Consider the following 26,926-nt stretch of genomic DNA (forward strand, 5'->3'; position numbering starts at 1 on the left):
GCTGAGAGCTGGTACAGTCCTGGATTTTCAGATTTACAGTAGCCACCTCAGTTTTTGATTTGACCCCAAGTTTTTTCTTAGGACGTCCCTATTTTCCAGAAATGCTGGAGGGTATGGACTTATCTGACCCCTGAGCCATGTGAAGACAGCCCTGTATAGGGAAGTTTTTAAATGTTAAATGTTTTATTAAAGGTAAAGGGACTCCTGACCATTAGGTCCAGTCGTGACCGACTCTGGGGTTGCGCGCTCATCTCGCATTATTGGCCGAGGGAGCCGGCGTATAGCTTCCAGGTCATATGGCCAGCATGACAAAGCCGCTTCTGGCAAACCAGAGCAGCACATGGAAATGCTGTTTACTTTCCCGCTGTAGCGGTTCCTATTTATCTACTTGCATTTTGACGTGCTTTCGAACTGCTAGGTTGGCAGGAGCTGGGACCAAGCAACGGGAGCTCACCCTGTCACAGGGATTCGTACCGCCGACCTTCTGATCAGCAAGCCCTAGGCTCAGTGGTTTAACCACAGTGCCACCTGGGTCCCATGTAAATGTTTTATTATGTTTTTATATATGTTGGAAGCTGCATGCAAAGAGGCTGGGGCAACCCAGTTGGATGGGAGGGGTATAACAACAACAACAACAACAACAACAACAACAACAACAACAACAACAACTATTATTATTATTATTAAACAGGGTGTCCCTATTTTCATCAGAGAAATGTATGCAATTCTCAGTTCCCTCTTTAGAAGGATTGCCTGCTAAACCCCTCTGCTATCTGCTGAAGTTAGCTGATGAAATTACAAGTGTAACTGAAGTCGCTTTGCTTTCAATGAGCCACAAGTGATTTTAGCCGGATCAGAATAGTTGTGTTTTCCAGCTTAATCTCTTTAACAACTGCACCATTTGCAGAAAGCTTCCACTCGTATTTTAAAACGTAGAAGTTCTGTGGGTTTTAATACTTTTGACTGGGAACAGGAAGGCGGTTTGCCCCCTCTAATCGGCTGGAGCAGTTTAAGACTTCAAAAGAAGCCCAAATAATTCACTCTTTTACTTAATTGTATGTGTATCTCTGTGTGTGCGTGTTTTAACACCCCCCCCCCACTTTCAAATGAATCCTTTGTCACCCTCCGTTCAGAGATCTCTTTTGTTGAAAGGGCCGGGCCCTGTAATTGGCTGAGTATCGCTATCCAGTCTGAGAGGGTGACCTTTCACACCCTATCCCAAAAGAGCCCCATAGAAAGCGAGGGGGCGTAATCTGGGTTAAAGGCTTCTTACGAATATCTCGAGAGCTTGTTTCGCACACGCAAGCACACAACACACAGACAGTTGCAAGAAAGGCCGGAGCCCGGCGATAACTTAGCGCCACTTTCACACATCGCTCTTGAGACAGACTCTCTCATGAGAGAAGAAAGAAAGCCTCTCTTGTTTGAAATGCAGGCCCAGGTCTCGACCGCTGCCTCACAAGAAACTGTGAGGGAGTGAAGAAAAGTGAAAAGAGATTAGAGGACGGGAGGAGTGTGCATGTTGGTTCTAGAACTGCAGCACATCTCCCTCTGAACCATGTGTGTATGTGTGCATGCATGCACACACCCCAATACAAAATATTGAGATTGGCGTGGTCCTTGCTATTGGAAAAGAAAATGCACAACAATGTTGAATGGTCTATCCAGGGCCACATTCACGCCACACATATACAACACTTTCAGATCACTTTCAGACCCTCTAAATGTCCAAATTTTCCAGGGATAGTCCCAGATTTACAGAAGCCATCCCAGTTTCTGATTTGTTCCCGGAATGTCCCGCTTTTCCTTAGGATATCCCCGTTTTCATCGGAGAAATGTTGGAGGGTATGCACTTTCAACATGCATGGCTTCCCTGCATGTTTAGGGAAGCTTTTAATCTTTAAGAAATTAGTGTATTTTAATATTTCTGTTGGAAGCCGCCCAGAGTGGCTTGGGAAACCCAGTCAGATTGGCAGGGTATAAATAATAAATTATTATTATTATTATCATTCCTCCAAAAGGATTCTGGGATCCTTTGTTTGTTAAGGGTGCTGAGAGTTGTTAGGAGCCCCCTATTCTCCTCACAGAGCTACAATTCCCAATTCCACTCTGGGAATTTTAGCTGTGTGGTGGGACTTAGGGCCTCGTAACAACTCCCAGCGTTCTTAACAAACATACCTCCCATAAATCTTTGGGGCAAGTCGTGACCATTTAGAATAGCCTGTTTTATCACCTGAGGTAAAATGGGAATTGTCACTGCCTGCTCACCCTCCCGCCACCACCACCCAACTTCTGCCACCAAAATGCCCCAGCTCTCACAAGTCTTTCGCTAAGCTTTGCTGTTGAACTTTTCTACCCCTTCAGGGGGGTGGGAAGATGAGCGGCAATGTGGCACACAGTAACACACCAGCTTGTTCCAAACCTTCCAGTGTTGCTGCTTCTCCACTCAGGGACAAGAAAGATGAGCAGCAACAGCACATGCTGGAATGTCTCCCTCTTGCCAGCAGCGGTGGAAGCAGTGGGGCAGGCAGAACATCACCTCCTGCATTTTTGCCGCCTGAGGCAGCCCTTTCTTCCTGCCTCATGTGTGGGCCGGCTCTGTATCACAGTGCTCTAAACGAATGTGGCTTTCTCCATGCTATGCACAATTTTATATTCCTCTGTCATTGTTCAACAAACCCACCTGTAAAAGGGCATGAGTTATGCTTTAAAAACTGTGGCATTGCAAACCTTTCTTCTGCTTATTTTACGGTTTATTGTCAAAACAGACCAGCCCACCAAGCTGGCGGTGAGCATTTTGGATGCTCATGAGCAACCATCTTCTGAGGACCTTCAGCACCGATTCAGCAAAAGGATTTGATTCACACACACACCTCCCAATCCTCTGTTGAATTTCCCATCACATATGAAGTTGCATAATTCAGGCTGGCATATGTAGCCCTCAGCCTTGCACAACCTGTGGCAACAGATGACATTGCATGCTAAAAGAGGCCATGAGAGGTCTTTCAGACTGTTTTGTGTTCGTAACAATGGCTTATGCTGCCAGTTAGGACTCAACCCAAACTCTCAGCAGCACTCTGGCAAGAAGGGGTCGGACTTGGAACTGAAATTCTGAACCTGGCCAAAATGATGCCAGTTTTTCAGAGATGAGGATTTTGAGAGCACATAAATACAGACAGAGTAGGCCCTGCAACATTCAACAGAAGGAAATAGACACATTTGATGGATGATAAGGAGTTTGCTGTGTGAGGTTGAGAGTGTGCAATGCAATAAGTGAGACAATTCCACAAGGCGTTATATGGTTACTATGTCAGTATATTTCTATACATTTCCACCACTTTTTTTCTTTTTACAAGACACCTCCAAATCCTTGAACATCGAAAAACAGGACATCAGGGATTTAGCTACTCCAGAACTCTTTTCCTTGACATGTTAGTTTTCTGTAGTCAGGATCTAATAATCTGTTTGGTTCTGTTTTTTCAACAACAATGAAAGAGGTCTGCTCTTTTTGGTTAAAGATATGCTTGGAAAAATATAATTACTATGTTTTACCTATTAAATTATCAGCAGTTCAGAATTAGCCACCTCTGTGAGTGAAATTGCAGGCTGCGCACTGCATTGATTTACTTGTTTACTCCATTTATATCTTGCCTTTTAGGCGAAATCCTCCCAAGGTGGCCAAGAAAAAGTCAATAAAATGCAAATATCAAAGAAAGCATTTAAAAAAGCCAAAAAATTAGGAATGAAGGCTGCAGTCCTAAGGCCACTTCCCCGAGAGTAGGCCCCATTGAATTCAATAGGACATGCTTCTGAGTAGAAATGGTTAAGCTTGTGCTGGGGGGGGGGGAAGAGCAGTAATTATTATTACATTTTTATTTATTATCCAAGGAGCTCAAGGTAACATACATGGCTCTATCCCTTCCTGTTTTATCCTCACAACAACCCTGTATGACAGGTCTGCCTGAGAGAGAGTGGCTGGCCCAGAGTCACCCAATAAGCTTAATAATAATAATAATAATAATAATAATAATAATAATAATAATAATAATTTTATTATTAATACGCCACCCATCTGGCTGGATTTCCCCAGCCACTCTCATGTCTGTTTGGGGATTTGAACCTGGGTCTCCCAGTCTGAGTCTAACACTCTAACCAGGGCACTACACCCATGAAGGCAATTCCCTTACCCTTTAAAAATTAGATATATATTTTTTTCTTGGGGGAGGGAAGGGGCTGGAACTGATATATACACAATGCCTGAGCCAAAAATCCATCTACATCTGTAATCAATAAAGTTGTGGCCATTTCTAATTCAGATCCTTGTCTGCTTGAGTTTATTAATCATATCTTACATTTAGCTACTGCCGGGGGGGGGGGGGACACTGCGACTGGGCCTGCAACTAACTAACTAACTAACTAACTAACTAACTAACTAACTAACTAACTAACTACCTTTCTGGGGAGTTCCCCCACATTTTTCCCCAGAAAAAAGCACTGAAGGCAACATAAAGCTATCAATCAAATGCCAAATGAAACGAAACCTTTTTAAATGTCCCCTTTAATACTATCAGTGAGGAAGCCAGACTCACTACTTGGAGGAGGGAATTCCAAATATGTGGGGCCATCATTGAAAAGGTCATGTCCATTGTACCCATGGCTCTGATTGTGTCTTATCTCAGGACTCAGAAAAGTTTGCATGGATACGGGGAGTCATTCAAATAATGGATCCCAAACCATTAGGACTTCAAGACTCCGAAAGACATGGGAGCAAGTTTCATTAAGCTTTAGGAGGCTCACTTCTATTATGCTGATATTCTTTACTTGGACTTTGTGATTTTAACCCATGTGCAACTATAATCATTGTATATGCCTGTTTTATAGTTTTGCTGTTCATCTTTTAATTTTCATCTGCTGTTAAAACTGTTCTCTCTGTTTTATATACATAAGAAAGTGAAAATTCAAAAACTTTACACACAAAAACACGGCTTGCTTATGAGTAGACATGAGTGGAGTTGCAAAGTAAATGTTGTAGCTAGTGTAGAAGCTTCAGGAATGAATAAACACAAACATACCCATGTGTATTAAACCGCCCATGTGGTTTAAACTTGTGGACCCCAAAGAATGAAAAATCTAGCACCTGACACTAACAGCATTCCAGAAAGACGTTTCCAAAAGGCAAAGGCGAAGATGAACACAAGCAGGATCTGAGCGCAACAGTGCTCTTTCCACTTGCGATTCCCATCAACCAGTATTTGCAAGCATAATGTCTCCAACACTTTGCTTTCAAATTTGTATTGGACTTCAAACAGAAGACTCCAATAAATAGAAGATTGTCCTCTGTACAGTAGGACATATGGGCAGTCTTGCACAGTCCCTGATAAGTACGTAATAGCTAGGTTATATTTCCAGGTGGCGCTGTGGGCTAAACCACTGAGCCTAGGGCTTGCTGATTAGAAGGTTGGCGGTTCGAATCCCTGTGACGGGGTGAGCTCCCGTTGCTTGGTCCCAGCTCCTGCCAACCTAGCAGTTCGAAAGCACATCAAAATGCAAGTAGATAAATAGGAACCGCTATAGCGGGAAGGTAAACGGCGTTTCCATGTGCTGCTCTGGTTCGCCAGAAGCAGCTTTGTCATGCTGGCCCCATGACCTGGAAGCTATACGCTGGCTCCCTCAGCCAATAATGCGAGATGAGCACGCAACCCCAGAGTCGGTCACGACTGGACCTAATGGCCAGGGGTCCCTTTGCCTTTACCTTATTTCCATCTTAAAACAAAGCATGAAAATGAAGAGAAACACAATGTGAAAGACACGATGTGAAGTTTGCAGGCTCCAACAGGCTTCAGAGGGGTGAGGTTATTGAGGGATGTCATCATTAAATTGGGTTGAATACCAACTAAGGGTTGCATACAATGTTAGTCAAATTCAGGGAAAACCCATTGAAATTAATGGACAGGAGAGGAGTAAGGTTCATTAATTTCAATGGGTCTACTCTATGTAAAACTTTTTAAAAACTAGTTGATTTCGAAGGGAAGTTTAATCATTGAAGGGAAACAAATTAACAGGGCTGCTACTTTGATTCTGACGTTTTCCTATAAAAACAAGGGATGGAAAAGAACATATTCAAGGCAATTGCTTCTGACATTGTGGCTGTTCTGTTTATTATCTTTTACATAAAGTTATCTCACACTTCTTTCAATATTTCAAAAAGGAAAGGAAAAGTATGGAAAGGAAAGGGAGGCTTTGGTGATATATGGTTTTGGTGACATGCAGATATATTTAAATGAAACGAACTGATTAATAAGCAAGTGATTAATCAACTTTTTTTTAAAAAAAGATGATGATTAGTTAACAGCCCTAAAATATATAAAAATCCCTTCCCCCTGGCAGAAGCATCAAGTGGCTACAAGTTTCAGGCCTGTTTTTAGATGCCTGAGGTAATTTTCAAAACCGTGTGAGGAAAAAACAATAATTAATTGTGTCTATCAGTTTAAATGGGCTTGTGGTGGAAAGATATATGAGAATGTTTGGTGTGTGTGAGTGAAGGTGTCAACGGAAAGTTAATACCATCTTTTCCAAGAAGAAAACTCATATTCCATGTCAGGAATAGAGGAGAGTTTTGTTGAGTGGTTAAAAAGTTGTATGTTGTTGCATGGTTCAAACTGACTTTTCTTTCCCTCAGCAGAAGGTGAGAAATCAACATCCTTACAGGTGAAAAATTGGGAGAAGCGGAAGAGAAAAAGAAACGTCAACATATCTCCCTGCTGAGTAACCACATTTGTGACCAAGTAGGGATGATTTACCCTGACATTGCTTCTGAGGTTGCTGAATTAACAACACTGCCCATGGCAGGGAAATCTCACATCTTTGCTGTCTCTAGGAGTATTCATTGTGATGAGAGCTGGGTTGAGTAATGTTTGCACAATCACAAAGATCCTGGGTTCACATAACACTTCTTTACAACACTGGGGATTCTCACAGGTGTTCGTCACTGGAGTGGGGTGCAGGGCCGTCTTAAGCGCCCCTGGCGCCGTGGAGCGACGGATCCCTCCGGCGCCCCCCCCGCCCCGTTTCCCAGCGCGGTGTTCGGGCGGGCGCAGCTGCGCATCAAACCGGTGGACCAGCCGGCCAGCGGGAGGGCACAGCTCGTGGCGCCCTCCTGGCGGGCCGGCACCGTGGTGCCCTGCGCCACCGGGGGTCTACCTAGAGCCGGCCCTGGTGGGGGCTCCCTGTCATTGGGGTTTCCATGTACAGTGGTACCTCTACTTACGAATAACTCTACTTACGAATTTTTCTACTTATGAATGGAGCTCCGTCCGCCATCTTGGATGCGGTTTAGATAGGATTTTTTCTACTTACGAATTTTTAGATAGGGTTGCTTCGACTTACGATTTTTTTCTCCCAATGCATTCCTATGGGAATCGACTTACAATTTTTTTCGACTTACAAATGTGCGTTCGGAACACATTAAATTCGTAAGCAGAGGGACCACTGTAGTTGTATATGTTATGGCAGGGGAAATGGCAGCCCCACCTAGTACATAATCTGAAGTCCACAGGGCAGGCTTCAGGTTTGAGATGGCTCTAGTCAAAGTATTTTGTTGCCAGCAGGGGCAGCCCAAGACATTTTGCTGCCTGAGGCGACACAGCAAATGGTGTTCTCGTCCCAAAGTCAAAGTTTATTCATTTAGATCATTTACACACTGCTTAATATAATGAACATTATCTCTAAGTGACGTACAGCACACTAAAACAGCAAAGATTACAAAAATACACGATAAAGCATTGATACAAATTACTAATAAATAAAACTCTGATATAAATTTCATCTTTCCTCACTCATAAGAAGGGCCTGGTGGATCGGGCCAATTCAAGGCTTCAAAATGCCTGGGTTTTTTTTGGGGGGGGGGGGTGTCAGCCTTTTTTTTTTTAAAAAAAGGACCCTCCACTTTTCTTTTCCCATTAGTTGATCCTAATACTATTTTCCATTGTTAACAAGACTTTTACAGCAAGCTCTCAGATTGGCACGACTTGCCCTCAGCTTGCGGCTTGCAAAATCTAGGCCTACAAAATCTGCTTTACAAGGAGACTTGTAAAGCATTAATCATAATAGTAAAAGCAAAAATTAGGGAATTAATATAACATAGTAAGGACTAGCCATAATCCCAATGTGTGCTGTACCGCTGCAGTTTGTGGGTTGTGGTAAGTTTGTAAAGGGTTTCTAGGAAACCCCAAATGTGGTTAACTACAAAAGAGAGAGAGACATCATTGCTGAAGCTCGAGCTATAATATTCTAAGCACAGGATTTCCTTTTGTGGTCTTCTGAGATAGGAAGACGGATAATTAGTGCCTGCAAGAAGGCTTTCTTGGGATTGAAGGGCAATATGACACTGTTACTTGGAAGCTGGTTTGGTTCCATATCCTTGCCTTCCAGCGAGCTCTTACCATTGGATTCAGAATATGTTATTTGTATTAGATGTTCTCCAGCCTTGTGCAGACCTTCATGGTGTGTAGAAATGAATATTTAGGTAAGGGTGGGGTGTGAAAACAATCCCAGTGGCATTTTCTCCTAATTCCACATTTTCAAGGCTTTGCTTGCTCAGGGACCTCTGCTTTTTACACCCTGCAGAAATGAAGAGTGGTTCGTTTATTCTGAAGATTATGAATGTCCATCACCCCTTGTGCTAAAGAGACTTTAAATGTATGAGCTGGTGGATAAGGTCAGGTAATGATCCTGATGCCTCCTTCCATGCATTCATTTTTATACACAGTGTTTATGATGTCATTGTCATAAATTTGTCTTTCGGTATGTATGTTATTGAGCTGAAATGAATTTCTTCACACTTTTCCTTATATGAGTCTTTTAAGTCAAATCTTGTTTGACTTAACAATTATTATTACTATTTATCCACCCTTCACCCTAAGTTCCAGAGCAGGTTACGAGAATGAAAAAAAAAACATAATTAAAAGCAGATTAAAACAATTTGCAATCACAGAAATGAGATGGGTTCAACAACATCTGGAGTGCTGCAAGCTAGGAACCCTCAACTAGCATGTCAGTCTAGGACTGGAGAGTAAAAACCTTCTTCTTCCTCTTCTTAGGCTTCTTCATAGTAATCTCATCTGTGTCTATTCAGAAGTCAGTCTCATTGATCCCAGGTAAGTGGCAATTTTATACACTCTTATCCGGGAAGTGCCACTGAACTCGATGGGATTTACTTCTCAGTATACATGCATAGGATTGCACTGTTAGAGTAGTATTTAAAGTGTGATACTCCTGTGGACTACAAGTGGAGATTTTTTTCTGAATAATAATAATAATCCTGAATTTGAGGTTTTCATTGTTTCTTTGCTTTTTTATTTATGTCTGGGTATTTCAATCCGTGTGTGTGCGTGTGTGCATGTTGGGTTGTTTTCAGATGTATGTACGAAATTGTTCTTACATATGGAGTTGGTTTGAATTGTTTTTACACATGGAATTGGTTTTAATGGTTGATGTTTTCTGCTGTGAAATTCCTTTGAGATATTTCATGGGAAGCAATTCATAAATGTAATCAAAGAAGTAACTAAAATGCACTGTATGTTATCTTGGCTGCTTTGAAAAGCGGAATGGCGATTTTTTTAAAAAAAAAATCAGCAAAATAAATGTGTCATTTTCCTCCAGCCTGTTTGGACTTTTGGCAGCATCATAACACAACATACACAGCAAAACAAGACCCTTGAGACAACAGGAGAGAACACCACTTTTTTTTTTTACAGCAATAAAAATACTTCGGCACCTACCCTCTTCTTTCTGCTTCCTTACTTGAATGTTGAGCTGTAATATCATAGGTGCCAGTGAATTGTAGCGCTTAGTGCAGGATTGACCCAACCGGCCCCCTGTAGTTTTGAATTACAATTGGCTCTGCTATTTTATGTGCACAAACATGATTTCCATCCATGAATTGGACTGTATTCACACCATACATTTAAACCACAGTCCACACTCCACCCCAAATAATCATGGGGACTATGATGCTAAGGCTGTTGGGAACTGTAGTTCTGTGATGGGCGCATTACAGCTCCCAGGATTCTTTGGGTGGGTAGGGGAAATGTGCTTTCAAAAGTGTGGTTTCCCAAACCACAAGCATGAGCGCGAAATGATTCCCAAAGAGTTAAAACTTCTCCCTGTCTCTCTTTCTCTCTCTCTCTTTCTCAGGTGACCTTTCAGGCATGTAGCAGCAAAGAAGTTAATACACTTTGCACATGTTAGAGAGCGACAGGTGGCTGCTAAAGCCCCCCATCTGAGCTGCCTGCATTCCTTGCTTTTCAAACTGGTGGCCCTGGTATTCCGGGATTTATGCTACCTCCCCCCCTCTGCCCCCGGCTCTGACTGACAAGCTAATCAGTGTGCCAGAGAGCCCCTAAGCTATTGATTCCAATGTAACAGAACACCTCCCAGTCAATGGAACGGCAATGAAATGCTTCAGCAGCGAAGAAAAGGAGGCAATAGACTGTTGAGCAACTTGGAAGAAATTTGCTTGCTGGTTGCGCGGCAGATATGAAAAGACTCTTGAGGAACAGGCTTCAATAACCAGGTTATTAAAGGGGAGAGGGGGGGGCGAAAAGTCACAAAGTCAGGCAGTGGGTGGCAGAGAGGCATATTTAGGGCACAGTAAGGCATATCAAAGAAGAGAGAATAAATTGTCCCCTCGTGGTCTCAGTGCTGTTTGACAGCGGAGCGGACTCCCTTGGAAGGTGGCGGACTCTCCTTCACTGGAAGTTTTGAAGCAGAGGTTGGATGGCCATTTGCCAGGGATGATTTAGTTGAGATTCTTGCATTGCAAGGGGTTGGACTAGATGACCCTTGGGGTGCCTTCCAACTCTACAATTCTATTATATTTTGATTCAGTGGCTTCTTTTATGGCTGATTGGGTTGGCCCAGCCATAGAATAGGATGAAACGGGCTGTTTTAGGCCACAGAATTTAGTACAGGGGTGTGTGGGGAAACTCTGGCCCTTGGGCCGTATGTGGCCCACTGCCTAAGTATCTGAAATATCACCTCCTTTCCTGTTAAGATTTGAACTACCCCCTTGGTAGTTCCCCCAGTCTCAGAAACTTGGGGACAGGGTGGAAGCCCAGGAAAGGTCTTCCTCTGCGTTAGCCCTTAAGTTACAGAATTTCCTCCTCAAAGGGGTGTTTCTGGCACCTTCATTATGTAGCTTCTGTCATATGCTAAATATGTGACACCAGAGATTCATATTTTAGGATCCACCCTATTCTCTCGACTATAGTTTTCTTCAAACTGATTTTCATACTGTAGTGTGCCTTGGAGCCTTATGGTGAAGGGTGGGTTTAAAAAAAATTGAATAAATGTTATTGCCAGACTGGAATATGCACTTTGATAATGACTCTTGCTTGCCTCAGTGAAAAGGGGTGTGCTCATGTGTGCACAAACCTCTGGCTGTACTCTGTACAGCTCTTCTATCTGTCTGGTTTTCTTGCTCCTCTGATAAGGCCGAGATTCTTTTCTTCTAAAAGGGGGTTCACCTTGCTCATATGTACAGCAGGAGGCCTACCTGTTTAGAACCCACTTGTCTTCCAAGTATCCTTGAAGCCCAGATTTGTCTAGGTCAGGCATCCCCAAACTGCGGCCCTCCAGATGTTTTGGCCTACAACTCCCATGATCCCTAGCTAACAGGACCAGTGGTCAGGGATGTTGGGAATTGTAGTCCAAAACATCTGGAGGGCCAAAGTTTGGGGATGCCTGGTCTAGGTGTTGGCTTATCTACTTGCCCAGGACCCAGGGCCGTCTCTAGGCCCGGGTCCGGTGGTGCGGGGCGCCAGGCCACCAGGCCACCAGGGGTGCCGCTGTGCCCGCTGAGAGGCGCGGCTGAGGCAGCCCCAGGCACGCCTCTCAGCTGTTCAGCGGCTTCAGGCTGCTCTCAGGAGGCGCGCGGGCCTGGGGCTGCCTCCGCCACACGCAGGGGCGTCGCAACAGGGGGCGGGCAGCGCCCCCTGGCCCAGGGCTGGCCCTACGGCAAGCTGGGTGGCGCAGTGCAGCTGCGCCTGTGGCAGCCGCGCGGTGTGTGGTGCCCGCCCACCCGCCACGCTGGGAAACGGGGCGGGGGGGCACCGGAGGGATCCATCGCACCACGGTGCCGGGGCACTGGGCATGCTTAAGACGGCCCTGCCAGGACCCCCACCCACCCTGGGTACTTCATCTTTTATCCCTCTTTTGGTTCATTTTGAGTTAAGCTACAAATACCATTCAAAAGAAAAAGTAACGGTCCCCTGATTGCGCATTTGAGAAAGTGTTCGTCACGCAGGCAATTAGCCACACAGAAATGTTGGTTAATTTTTCAATGACACCAAAGTGGCTGACTTGGCACAAAGTGTAACTGACAAAATTAGTCTTCTTAGGAAAGTTTTAGAAAAAACAGTTAATCAATTATGACTTCTTCTAGTTTCATAGGAATGTAGGGGAACTCCCCCCCCTCCCATCTGTCTCTGTCCGGGCACAGTTTCATTCATGCAATGTTAGCTGTTTTTGACTTTCTGTAACCTGCAGACACATAAATCGTGATGTTCCTCTAAACTTCCACTTCCATCTTCATGGGTCTCTGTGTAAATCACCCCACTCTCAACTTATACCTTACATGTCCCTTATATGTCCAGTGGGTCACTGTTGCAGAATTTATCCTTGCAGTCCCTAAAATATCAGAAGCCTGTTCCACAGTAACTTCTGGAGCAGGGTTTTCAAGTGTGGTGCTCCCTGTTTTGTGGAACAGCATCCCTGTTGAGATATGACAGGCACCCATTATTTGGACAATTGAAAACATTTTGGTTTCAGCAAGCTTTCCCAGCTGGGAAGTTGTCCCTGCCTTAGTTGTTTATTCTGATTTATTTTTTTTTAAAAAAATCTATCATTAATTCTTTTAAAAAGTATTGTTTGGTTTATTATTATTATTATTATTATTATTATTATTATTATTATTATTATTATAAAATGTGGATTGCCTGGAGACTCATGTGAAAGACAATTACTAAAAATTAAATAAGAAATAATGCAAGTTGCATTAACCAGTTATTCTCAATGCAGAATTCCAGGCTATATTTAGCCATCTGTTTAGACTGGGAATGATGACTCATTCATAGAACAACACAGTCTGAACTTGTCCCAAGTGATGCAGGCTCACAGTGCGAAAGGCTCAACCCTGAAGACATGCTGGATGCCTGGAACCCTTGTAGATGATAATCAGTTTAGTCTACCTGAAACCGGAATTCCTGCAGCAGCACTTCTGCACTCCTCCCGAAAGAAAGAGAAGTCCATCCTTTTTTTGAAGTTGAATGCAAACAGGGACCAATTCCTTTGCAATCAGCTGGCTCGCAAAGGGCTTACTGTTGGCTTTAGATTAGCAATGAAGTCAGTGCTGGCGTGGCAGCCGGCAGCTGTTAATGCCTATCGCTTGCTGTTGACAGGCATTAATAAAAACCTAATCTGAGGAAATTATGAAAAACCTTGCCTTTATGCAATCTGGTTTATGTTTTGGCATGTGGCAAGAATTGGCTGGGTTTTCGGGGGGAAACACCGGTTCCAGCTTCTCCCTGTTCCAACTGGAAGCACCATTCATGCATTTTGTTTTATTTTTAGGTGTAACAGACCATGATGTTATAATGTTGCACTAGCAATGAACGACACTCCTAAATACACTTTTGTTAGCATGGTGTGTTGAGAAATTGATCCTTTAATGCTGCCCCTCCCCTGGGATAAGAAGTTTTTTTTAAAAAAACAAACACGACTCTCAAAAGCACATGGACTTCAAACCGTGGCCTCAGATTGTTATGGAAAAGAGAAGAATTGTGGTCATCATTGCAGGAAAACAGGTTTCCAGAAAACCAAGGCCACTCATCCTGTGTCATTATAGGCTACTAATTAAAGCATTATGAATATCCCAAAGCTTTCAGAACATGAGATGAAATGACCCAACCTTGGGAGCTGAACCCTCATCAAACACACTGCTTCAAATACAGCGGGTGGAAATGTGACGTTTTGGCACATTTAAATTCCAATCCAGCAATTACAATGGAAGAAGCATTGCCACCACAGAAAGATGGAAGTTAAGGACACAATCTATGAAGGTCTTATTCACAGGACCCATCAAACTGAATGGAAGTTGCACAAAGTATGCCACTGCAGTGGGAATGAGAGCTACCTTTGCCAACTCCCCTTGCACAGCTCCTTTTCCTTTCAGTGAAACTTGCTTCGGGGAATGTCCTACAGGCTTCTGTGTCATTTTAGCTAGAAAGCACCAACTGCAAGTCTCCATCCCTGTACAGTGGTACCTTGAGTTACAAATGCCTCAGGTTACAAACTCCACTAACATGGAAGAGTTACCTTGAGTTGAGAACTTTGCCCCAGGATGAGAACAGAAATTGTGTGCAAAAGCACACCTCTAGTTAAGAACAGTTTCAGGTTAAGAACAGACCTCCGGAACGAATTAAGTTCATAACTAGAGGTACCACTGTATTGCCTTGCTTTGTGTGTACCTCCACTGCCAGAAGCAGTATGCTTCCAGTTGCTGGAAAACACAGGAGAGGGGAGCACTGTTGCACTCAGGTCCTGTTTGCAGGTTTCCCCAGGGACAGCACATCCTGTTTCTCCACTTGGGGTAAAAGAGGAAAGTGTTGTCATTGCTGTAGCCTTGCTTCCCAACTTGCAGGTTCCATTGAGATCTTGCGAGAATGCCACAAGATCTCATGAGAACCCTCACAAAATCTCACCAGAACCCAGAAGCCACTGCCGTCTCACTTCTCCAGTGGTGGCACCCACTGGATTCTACCACCTGAGGCAGCTGTCTCAGTCTGCCTCATGAACAGGCCAGCCCTGGGTTTCCTCCCACAGGCATCTAGGTGGCCATTGTGAGAACAGGATGCTGGATTTGATGGACCACTGATGCAAGGCACTTCGAATGTTCCTTTGGACTATCACAATCCCCACGGGTAAGGCTTATTCAGGATATATGTAGCTGCTTTTTGCTGATTCAAGCCATCAGACCATCTAGCTTAGGAGGCCTCTGAATGCCAGTTGCTGGGACTTGCAAGGGAGTAGCGTAGTGCTATTGCACTCATGTCCTCCTTGGGGGTGGGGTTCCATTGGAGCATCTGGGGGGGCCACTGTGAGAACAGGATACTGGACTTCATGGGCTTTTAGCCTGATCCAACAGGGCTTTCCCTGTGCTCTTCTGCCTGTGCGTGTATACAGACGAGAGAGACTACAAAATAAAAAAAAGTACTCCCTAGAAGAAAGGAGACAAGGAGAAAGAGAGCCAACTGCACACATACACGCACACAGAGCACTCAATGTAATAAAGTCAATTTAAAATTTGTTCTACCAATCTTTTGCATCTGTAATTTTCCCATTAAACGTAAATGCCCATGAGGCATGCCATTTGCATTACATTGCATTTGCAGTCTTTAAAACAAACTATAAATCCCCCCTCCTTGTTTTGTGTGATTGATGTTGTGTGTATAAATACCACTATAAACCTCAAAGGGGGCTAACAGTGACAGTAAATTAAAGTTTTCGAGTCTGCCAGTATCACAGCACTTGAGCCCTTGATCTTAAGCAGTGTTGTTAACCCCCATCTCATTGCCCTACTGAACTCACCTCTCCCTCTTTCTCCAGCTCTGCCCCTCTTTTAAATTTCTTGGGTAACACCTCCACATCCATAGAAACCACACGAGTGGCGGGAAAATTGATTTAATTAAAACAAGGCTCTGCATCTGTTCCAATGTGGCCCAGAATTGTGCAGATATATTTGATTTTTCTGCAGTGGGGGAGGCTGAATGGATAGATATGGGTGGGGAGGGGAAGCATGGCTGAGCTTGCCCAAACAATCATCAGCAACTCCTCAGCTCATTATAACCCCCCCCCCCGAGAGTTTGGGTGGCTGGGGAAACCCAGCCAGATGGGTGGGGTATAAATAGAATGTTGTTATAATAGTAATAGTAATAATAATAATAATAATAATAATAATAATAATAATAATAATTTATTATTTATACCCCACCCATCTGGGTGGCTTCCAATAGAAAAATAAAACACAGTGATCTATTGAACATTAAAAGCCTCCCTAAACAGGGCTGCCTTCAGATGTCTTCTAAAAGTCTGGTAGTTGTTTTTCTCTTTGACATCTGATGGGAGGGCGTTCCACAGGGTGGGCGCCACTACCGAGAAGGCCCTCTGTCTAGTTCCCTGCAACTTGGCTTCTCGCAATGAGGGAACTGCCAGAAGGCCCTCAGTGCTGGACCTCAGTGTCCGGGCAGAACGATGGAGGTGGACACGCTCCTTTAGGTATACTGGACCGAGGCCATTTAGGGCTTTAAAGGTCAGCATCAACACTTTGAACTGTGCTCGGAAACGTACTGGAAGCCAATGTAGATCTTTCAAGACCGGTGTTATGTGGTCTTGGCGGCCGCTCCCAGTCACCAGTCTAGCTGCCGCATTCTGGATTAGTTGTAGTTTCCAAGTCACCTTCAAAGGTAGCTCCATGTAGAGCGCATTGCAGTAGTCCAAGTGAGAGATAACTAGAGAATGCACCACTCTGGCGAGACAGTCTGCAGGCAGGTAGGGTCTCAGCCTGCGTACCAGATGGAGCTGATAGACAGCTGCCCTGGACACAGAATTGACCTGCACCTCCATGGACAGCCGTGAGTCCAAAATGACTCCCAAGCTGTGCACCTGGTCCTTCAGGGGCACAGTTACCCCATTCAGGACCAGGGAGTCCTCCACACCTGCCCGCCTCCTGTCCCCCACAAGCAGTACTTCTGTCTTGTCAGGATTCAACCTCAATCTGTTAGCCGCCATCTATCCTCCAACCGCCTCCAGGCACTCACACAGGACCTTCACTGCCTTCACTGGTTCTGATTTGTTGTTGTTTTTGTTGTTACATTTTCAAATCATTTCCTATTCTCCCCTGTCCCATTGGGAAAAGTCACGTGGCCCAATATATTGGTCAGCAATGGTTATGGTGGGCCTTCTCTAATGGGCAACCTTTGGGTGGGGAGTGGCAAACCACTGGTGAATGGAGTCAGAGGCAAAAGTGGGCAGAACAATGGGTGCGAATTTTGTGTTTGTGCTAGAGGTAAATTTCTGCACATATGCACCCCTCTCTATCCTCCATGAAGGAATGCACGAGGTGTTATCAGAGTTCACACGCACATTCCAGATGGGCAAAAACACCCAAGGAATGTATTGATGTTGAGAAGGGATCTCCCAAGGGCCAGATGAAGAAGGATTTGGCTCCTTGGTAAATGCCTGACCAGGCCAGGCCAAGATGCTAGTCTTGAAAGGAAGGTAGAAATTAAGGTTTTGGTTAACTGTGGTTCCATTATAATAACAGCTTTTCACATCACACGGTGAATGATAATGTATAAAGATCACAGATGTAGTCACTCAAATTTTCTGTGCACACAAACACAGAAATCCCTTAGAATTATAATTGTACTTATGGCCACTTCCCCCCCTTCTTTTTTAATTTTTTTTTTTAAAAAACACACAATCCCATAAGCCGAAAATCAATTTAAAGAAATAACTCCAATCAGTCTTCACAGAGGGTACAGGGATGTGTCTGGAGAAAGAGTGCATTCTTACAGGATTTGTAAAGTCTTCTAGGGAATTATTCTTCAAGACCTAGGTCAAAAGAGGAAAGTGAGTAAGAGAAAGAGATGAAATGAGGAAGAGAGAGGTGAAACCCAGGAAAAGAGAAAGCTAATTAATTAATTCAGGTTATTAATCTACCCAAGATGTCCTTGGAGCAACTTGGCCATGGTGGAAGGTCCCATGTTGATACTAACTGATGTATTGGCTGATATTTGTATATCTCTGAATTGTGAAGAAATTCATTTCAGTGCTTTAGGGCTACACAACATATGATACACAAACACCACACCATATCACAACTTTAGCCCTGAGATTCCATTCCATTCTAGCCTACAGCTTTTGGATGAGCAGAAGTGTAATTGTCCCCCCGCCCCCCATGTTCTTGATTTCTTCTTCTTCTTCTTCTTCTTCTTCTTCTTCTTCTTCTTCTTCTTCTTCTTCTTCTTCTTCTTCTTCTTCTTCTTCTTCTTCTTCTTCTTCTTCTTCTTCTTCTTCTTCTTCTTCTTCCTTCTTTCCTGAAGTGTTTTATTTTGACATCCTATTTGCACATATGGACATCATTACAGCTATGGCTCCATCTGCACTATGCATTTTAAGAAGTATTATACCACCTGAAACAGTCATGGCTTCCCCTTCCCAAGAATCCTGAGAGCTGTAGTTAAGGGCACTGAGAGTTGTTAGAAGACTCCTATCCCCTTCAAAGAATTACAGTTCCCAGAGCGGTTTAACAATTAATGTCTCTTCCCAGGGAACTCTGGGAGTTGTAGCTCTGTTGTGGGAATAGCGGTTTCCAGAATGCTTTGGAGGAAGCCATAGCTGTTTAAAGTAGTATGATGCTGCTTTGAATGTATGGTACAGACAAGTCCTAAGATCTGTCTTTCTTCATTCTATGTGTTGTGTAAAACCAGGTGCGACGAAAGACCCTTGCTTCCGTCTTATTTATTCTACCTCTCACTTATTAACAGAACTAACAGGGATGGTCTGGGGTAAGCTGAGCCTCCCCCCTATTGCTCCCCTTAGCCTTTCTGTATTCCCTCATGCACTCAAGAGTTTTATTCTATTTCCTCTTCTTTTATACAAAAGAGAGTCCTTTTCCAGCACAACCGTGGCCAGGTACCTATTAAAGTTCAGGGCTGTATCTGAGACTATCCCTTGTGTCCACAGTATAGGGAGTTCTGCCTCTAAGAATCCCTTCCTGTAAAAGCTTGTCCCTTCCCTGAGGTAACTTTTTGACACCCTGGGTCTGCCTGCCTGGCTCGCCCTCTTGGTGCTCCCCAAAGATACAAACTAACAGTTCCACTCTTGAAGGAAATGTTGTCCTTTTAATGGGTGTCCTCATAAACAGGGCCGGACCTAAGGCAAGGCTGGGTGGCGCAATGCGCCAGGGCACCGGGCCGCCAGGGGGTGCCACGCTGCGCCCGCCAGAGAGCCCGGCCGCCCTCCCGGCCACCCTGCTCCTTGCCTCCCTCCCTCCCTCCCGCCCGTTGCGGGTTCGAGTCCCAGCCTCAGCCTGGCGGGCCGGGTCGGGGGCATGAGGAGGACAAGAGGCTGGGCGCTGCGCGGCACTGCTCCCCCCAGCAGAGGCCTCCACGCAGGAGGCGCCAGCGCCCGCGTCCTGGGGGACAAGCAGGCAGCCCGGCCCACCCACTGTGGCGCCCCTGAGCCCGGTCCACCCTCAGCACCCGCCCAGCCCATGCCATGTCCCTCCTCTGCATCCGCTGTGAGTTGGGGGGGCGGCAGCGGAGGGACCTTTGCGCCACGGCGCTCGATGTGGTGAATGAGTTTCATGTACCTTGGCTGGAAAATAACACAGACGATTTTCTGATTGGCACTTTAACACTGGAAATTTTATTTCTCAAGAACGTAATGGTTGCTTTAAGGTATTCCTGATGTTGGGAAAGATTGAGGGCACTAGGAGAATGGGACGACAGAGGATGAGATGGTTGGACAGTGTTCTCGAAGCTACGAACATGAGTTTGACCAAACTGCGGGAGGCAGTGCAAGACAGGAGTGCCTGGCGTGCTCTGGTCCATGGGGTCATGAAGAGTCGGACACGACTAAACGACTAAACAACAACAACATTCCTGTTGTACAAGCTTAGTTTCAATGGTAATAACCTTGTTACTCATGTGCTAGATAACCTAACGACTACCTAACCTAAACCTACTCTCCTAGATCTTCTTTACAACCACCCTCACACTCTCGCTCCCTAGCACCCTCTCAACTAACCAAACGGCTGTCCCTTCTGTTTAAACATTGAACTATTCTCCTCCCCTCATGGAATGTCCAGTCAGTCGACACGGAGTCTGAGTTAACCCTTGATGGGTCGGGTTGATAAAACTATAACAAACAGCGTAAAAACGTCACACCAGGAATGGTTGGGCCTCTGGCCCTCCAGATGTCACTGGACTGCAAATCACCTCACCCCTCACCATTGGCCATATTGACTCAGGCTGATGTTAGTCCAACCAACTGCTTGAGGCCACCACACTGGCCACTCCTGCATTAATAGAGGGGATACTGGCAAAAATTTAAGGCTAGGTGGACTTTATCCACTTGAAACACAGTGAGGTCATTTCCTTTCACTGCATTTCAAGTCACATTTGCACCTTGCTGTACACATCAGAGAGGGGGTGGGGATGTCTTCACGCAATGCACACCACCTGTTTGATTTCTCCATCCTTGCAACCACCCCCTGCCCCATAACTCCTATTCAGGAAACTGTCTTCTGCGCATGCACGATGGCTGTCTCAAATGTACATACCTGGCTTAACTGCAAAGCAAACATGGCTCAGGCTTTATAGTCAGAAAGGAGCTAGCTTGAGGTAAAGGCAAAGGTGAAGGTACCCCTGACCATTAGGTCCAGTCGCGGACGACTCTGAGGTTGCGACGCTCATTTCACTTTGCTGTCCGAGGGAGCCGGCGTTTGTCTGCAGACAACTTCTGGGTCATGTGGCCAGCATGACTAAGCCGCTTCTGGCAAACCAGAGCAGCGCACGGAAACGCCGTTTACATTCCCGCCAGAGTGGTACCTATTTATCTACTTGCACTTCATGCTTTTGAACTGCTAGGTTGGCAGGAGCAGGGACCAAGCAATGGGAGCTCACTCCGTCGCAGGAATTCGAACCACCGACCTTCTGATTGGCAAGCCTTAGGCTCAGTGGTTTTAGACCACAGCGCCACCCGCGTCCCCTTGAGGTACAACACACCAAAAACAGAAATATTTGTTTTAAAAACAACAGGACAAGGATCGATATGGATTTTGCCCAATGCTGAGGTTATGTAGATTCAAAAAACCAGCAATGGGAAGGCATAGCTTGTGAAATAAATGGCAATGTGCACACAGCCTTTATTCTCATGTGATTCAGTGGTAGAGCACATGCTTTGCTTTCAGAAATGCAGAAGGAAAGGTTTGAAAGACGCTTGCAGTTGAAGTAGACAAAACTGAGCTAGATGGATGAGTGAGTGGTCTGGCATGAAATGAGGCAACTTCAGTTTGCAAACACACATACACACAATTCTAGGTGCACAAGTAGAATAGGGTTTCTCTCTTATGCTAGGTGAGGAAGGCTTCCCAGAGCTTGGCTAGACAAATTCTGAGGCTGTGCGATTTCTTTCTCTGAAGATTTGAGTGTTGAGTGTGCCACTGGTCTGGCCCACCAGTCCTTTGAGCAGCAGCAGCTCACCTCAGTCATCAAATAAATCACAACCATCCTTCAAAATTCACACTTCCCTGAATTTTGTAACACGGTATTCCAGCCAGATAATATGCACAAAAATGCATACATTAGGGTAAAGTGTACATACAAATGTATCTGTTAGAGAAAAATGAGATGAAGAAATGCATTGCATTAGGGGAAAATGCTTCATAAATATGTAAGTATAGATTAGGCAGAATTATGTACAAAAATGCACAGATTAGAAGAAATTCACACAAAAATGCTGATGAATATTGCCCTGGTAAATGTGGTTTTGTTCACCTTGCTTGGCTGGAGAGCTACACTGCTGAATTCAGAGAAATGCACATTTTGATGGCTGGCTGTTTTTCGTTCCTTTTATTGTTTCAGAAAGTGCAAAATAGGTAGGGTCACCTTTAAATGAGAACTGAATCAAATTTCTCCATATATATCAACAATGCTTGTTTAGAGGACTGTGATCTGAGTCTTGAGCTTCTCTGGGGGTGGTGAACAATCAAGATTTATTGGAGTCTTCAGCACGCTGGGAAATGAAGCCACCGAATCTCATTAGCATGCCTATTAAAAAGCAGAGTCTGGGGTCCATCTCAGAAAAGATGTATCCCTTTTTCAACTGTGCAGCAAACTGTGAAGTACAATAGGGACTTGAACTATTTTAAAATGCTCTAAGATTAAGAAAGGTTAAGGGGGGAATGATGGTCCCTTGCCTTACTGCACCCCAAACTTTTTTTTTAAAAAAAACCCTCATTGTTTCACACAGTTATCATAATATATTTTTTTAAAAAAATCCAAACTATATATTTAATTTCTTCTAGATAGTCAGGCCCTCTCTTTGATGCCAAGGTTGAGGGATCGTGGTGAGTTATTTAGGAGAGAACACAATGGGGGGGGGACATGAACAATGACCACTTGGATTCAAGTTAACCCCAATTATAAACTTTCACCTTTGTTAATTGGATTAATTTGTCAGCAGGCACAGCATTATGGAAATACACCAATCCAACTTTTGCACCATTTATTAAGAGTTCATGTGTGCAGTCCCCAAACTATTTATGTCAAAATAATCCTGTTTTCGACTGAATGGGCCTAGAGTGAACAGAGGCATAGGAGCATAACAGCCTCAGACTGAGTCAGACTTGTACTCTGTCTAGCTCAGCGTGATCTACTGTTCGTTTATTTATTTACAAAAAATATTGCTATGCCACCATGTCACGTCACAGTAGAACAATACAAATGATCATTAAGGTGACTGGTGAATAAATCTAAACAGCTAACAAAGGCTGGTCTTCATAAAAAAGGTCTTCAAGAGATGTCTGAAAGTCAAAAGTGAGGATGCTTCTGTCAAATCTCTGCTGGAAGAGGGTCCCACAGCACAGGACCAGCGACACTCAACGCCCTACTTCCAGTTGGGCTCAGTCAGGCCTCTGTAACATGTGGGACAACTAATAGCACTCTTCAAGGATCTCAGTGATTGGGCTGGGATATTACTTCACCCAAGTTCTTCAGGGCTTTGTATATCAGCACAAGAGCCTCAAACCTGCCTGGTCCAGTAGCAGCCAGTGTAGATGTTCTAACAGAAGTCTCATATGCTGGTGTGCACCTGCTCCCATCAGCAAACTAGCTGCTGCATTCTGCACAAGCTGGAGCTTAAAGACTAGGTCCAAATACAGCCCCACACACGGCTTATTGCAGTAAACCAGAATTTTTACTAGTGGACACTTCTTGGATCTCATGTTGAGACCTTTTCCAGTTTTCTACCAGAGGTTGTTTTAGTGGAGAAGTCTAGTACTCAAGGCCTCATGTATTTTTTTTAAAAAAAATGTTTTTATTGCATTTGCACCCTACCTTTTCTCCAAGGATCTCAAGGTGGTATACATGGCTGTCCTCCACCTTATTTAATCCCCGCAACAACCCTGTGAGGAAGGTGAGGCTGAGAGGCAGTAAATGGCCCATGGTCACTCAGTGAGCTTCATAGCTAAGTGGGGATTTGAACCCTGGTCTCCTGGGTCCTAGTCCAACACAATAACCGCTATACCACACACACACACACACACACAGCTATGGTCTCTCCCATTGCTTGGAGCAAGTTTACTGTACAATGGGGTGAATATGAAACAATTTTATGGAGGGAGTTATCAGTTTGTTTTTTATTCCTTGATCATAAGACATATGGGCTCAGTGACGGACTCATGGGTGAGTGTAGACTAGAAATTGTGAACTTCAGGACCAGGGGATGCAGGTCGGCCCTGTCCCAGGTTTCTCTACCTAGTCCTTGGGACTCCCCTGTTACTCTTTCTGCAGTGGGGTCCCAGCAAGGTCCTTGTCTCTACCCTCCTCCTCCTCCACATCCTTCTTCGGATACAAGTCTCTTCAAGTTATCTCCCATGTCCTCCGCTGTTTGCTGTCTGCATCCCCATGAGCTCTGCTGTTAGTTTTAGATTGCCCGCTCACCCACCACATAGGTGTTTATCCCCTTGCTCTTTTAAAATTGTATGGTCTCCACACCAGCACGGCTTTGTTCCATATGGCTGAATCATCTTTCGCCACATCGCCTGCCCATTTTAACTTTGTGGCCTTTTGACAACTACACACAGCATCCTATAGCAGCCCAATCAGCACGAAAGGGGAACTTTTTAGCCACTGAGAAGAAGCTTTCATACCCTTTGTATTGATTGGAGTGAAAGTCAGCCACTGAGGATTGGCTCCTAGGCTCACTCTGGAGAAGGCCCATGGGATGAACACAGAGGAGGTGTTTGTAAAGCTAATCACTTAGGAACACTGAAAAAGCAAGTTGCTTCAGTGTCAAGGTGTCTTCAAGTTCTGTTACATCACTCTGAAAGAAGATATTGGAGCACTCCAAATTATTCGCTCATGTATGTACACAGAAAGTAGCAGATCTAGCTGAAAGGCAACACATGGAGATCTGCATTGATCGTTGTGATGAACCCCTAATTTCTATTCCTGTATAATTATAAGATTGTTGCACAATCTTAGAAGGAGCTGTGGCAGTGATGGCTCTGTGCTACCATGAAGAGACCCTGCACTTATGAATTTACCACTGCACTACTCATGCCTCCACATTGGTTGGTGTATACATGACAGCCACTTTTTGCGCGATCCCGCTGCTGCAGAATTGTCCATTGTGGGGCAGCCTGTTTACTCAATGAGCCCCTCTGTGTGAAAATCATCCAGCAACAACACAACTGCAGATGAGGAATAGGAGAATTCCTACTGTAAGTACAGTAAATTTTGGGAAACTGCCAGTGCAGAGTATCCTAAGCATGAGATCCATGGCATCAAGGGAGAAACAAAGCAGGACGCCTTTTTATGCAGAATGCAATAATTCTATTTTTCATACTAGTTAAACTGACAGTACAAGGACACTCCCAGCCCATCACATGACAGTTTGGAAAAAAATATGTAATGATTTAAGTGTCTGGGAATTACTAGTGTTGGTGATAATGCTTTAAGTCATCTCTGTTGGATAAATATGATAGTGGGGAATGCATTCTTCTATACTAGATCCTTAACCAGAAACTAGAGTTTAGGGGTTGCCAACCTTTTTGGACCAATAGACTCATCCGGAATTTTGAGAACGTGTTATAGGTGCCAGTCATAAGAATGGCTGTTGTCTGGCAAAATGGCTGCTACATCTGAAGGAGGGTATTGGGACTAAAAAATGGTGCAGGCTTGCCCCCTCCCATCAGTCACCCCAAAACTTGCCAACAGAGAGAAATGATTTGCACCTCTCTGTTCAGAACAGAAGTGAGGGAGGGCATCAAATTATGGCATCCAATGAAATGTTGGTATGTTAAAGGGGGTACATTTAATTTAGGAGGCTGGGTCAGTTCAAAGAGGAGCTGAGTAGGAATCTAGAATAAGACTGGAAATTGTGGCCGTCCAATGAAGCTGAACATTGGGAGACTCAGTGCAGATAAAAGTGCAGCACATTGCTGAACTATGGAATTTGCTCCCACAGGAGGCAGTGATGGTCATAACTTGGATAACTGTAGAAGAGGATATGAGAAGTTCATGGAGGACAAGGCTATCGGCATGATGGCTATTTTCTGTCTCCACTATCAGAGGCAGTATGTTTCTGAATACCAGTTTCTGGGAATCTCAGGTGAGCAGAGTGCTGTTGCACTTATGTCCTGCTTGCAGGCTTCCTACAGTGGTCAGCCACTGTGAGAACAGGCCATTGGCCTGATCCAACAGACTCTTCTAATGTTTGCATGTTCTTGTGTTAAGAGCAAACAGCCTATTGTGCAAGGTGAGTTTTTCAGGGGATGCTTACTGTGACCTTGTTGGGATGCCATAAGAGATGTTGTTGTTTAGTTGTTTAGTCGTGTCCAACTCTTCGTGACCCCATGGACCATAGCACGCCGGGCACTCCTGTCCTCCACTGCCTCCCACAGTTTGGTCAAACTCATGTTCGTAGCGTCAAGAACACTGTCCAACCATCTCGTCCTCTGTCGTCCCCTTCTCCTAGTGCCCTCAGTCTTTCCCAACATCAGGGTCTTTTCCAGGGAGTCTTCTCTTCTCATGAGGTGGCCAAAGTATTGGAGCCTCAGCTTCAGGATCTGTCCTTCCAGTGAGCACTCAGGGCTGATTTCCTTCAGAATGGATAGGTTTAATCTTCTTGCAGTCCATGGGACTCTCAAGAGTCTCCTCCAGCACCATATGGTGCATATGGTGCCATAAGAGATAGTGGCAGGCATACTTTAGGGTGCCATCTTGGTAGCTTCTGGTGCATTATGTTAGCTCAGTTGTCATCCTACTTTAGTTCTTGGGCCCTTTGGTTCAGAGTTTGGCTTGTTTAACAGTGCTCTGCTGCATACTGCTGAAGGAATTGCAAAGGGCTGCCATCTCAGTTCTCTGAGAACAGGGTGCCTCTACTTATTGACCAGCATGAACAGTTAATAAAATAAAACTCTGAAGTACTTTTGCCGTGAATTATTATCCTAGCTCTCTCCTTAGAAATAGCCACCCACCCATACTACTTGAAAGCAGGAGGGATAACAATTAGATACATTCCACTGAATATTCCATAGGTTAATAAGCAAAGTTGCAGACCCTGATTTCAGTTCATAATTGGTGTGTTATGTCTTCATTCCAGGGGGAGCAGAAATATCTGCCTCAGGCACCAAAACAAACTGCTTAGCAGACTATTATGGCATTAAGCAGTATATAGATTTAATAGTAACAACAATTGCAATAAATATGTCATTTCTAGATTCAGGTAGGTAGCCATGTTGGTCTGACGCAATTGAATTTTTTTTTTTTTTTTTTAAATTGTCCAGTAGCACCTTAGAGACCAACTTAGGTGCTACTGGACAATTTTTATTTTTATTTTTACGTTGTTTCTGTTATACTGTTCTCTAGTTTCAAACTTCTGAATTGTTTCTGATTGCAAGTTTTAGGTGAAAGCCATGTTGATGACTATGATGTACACATTCATAAGCTGCTTTATAGCTGGAGGATACAAAATGATAAAGATAAAATTCTCTCTCTCTCTCTCTCTCTCTCTCTCTCTCTCTCTCTCTCTCTCTCTCTCTCTCTCTCTCTCTTCTAAAAGCAATAACAACCACTTC

The sequence above is a fragment of the Zootoca vivipara genome, chromosome 13, assembly GCF_965207765.1.
Source record: "Zootoca vivipara chromosome 13, rZooViv2.hap1.1, whole genome shotgun sequence".
Lineage (NCBI taxonomy): Eukaryota > Metazoa > Chordata > Lepidosauria > Squamata > Lacertidae > Zootoca > Zootoca vivipara.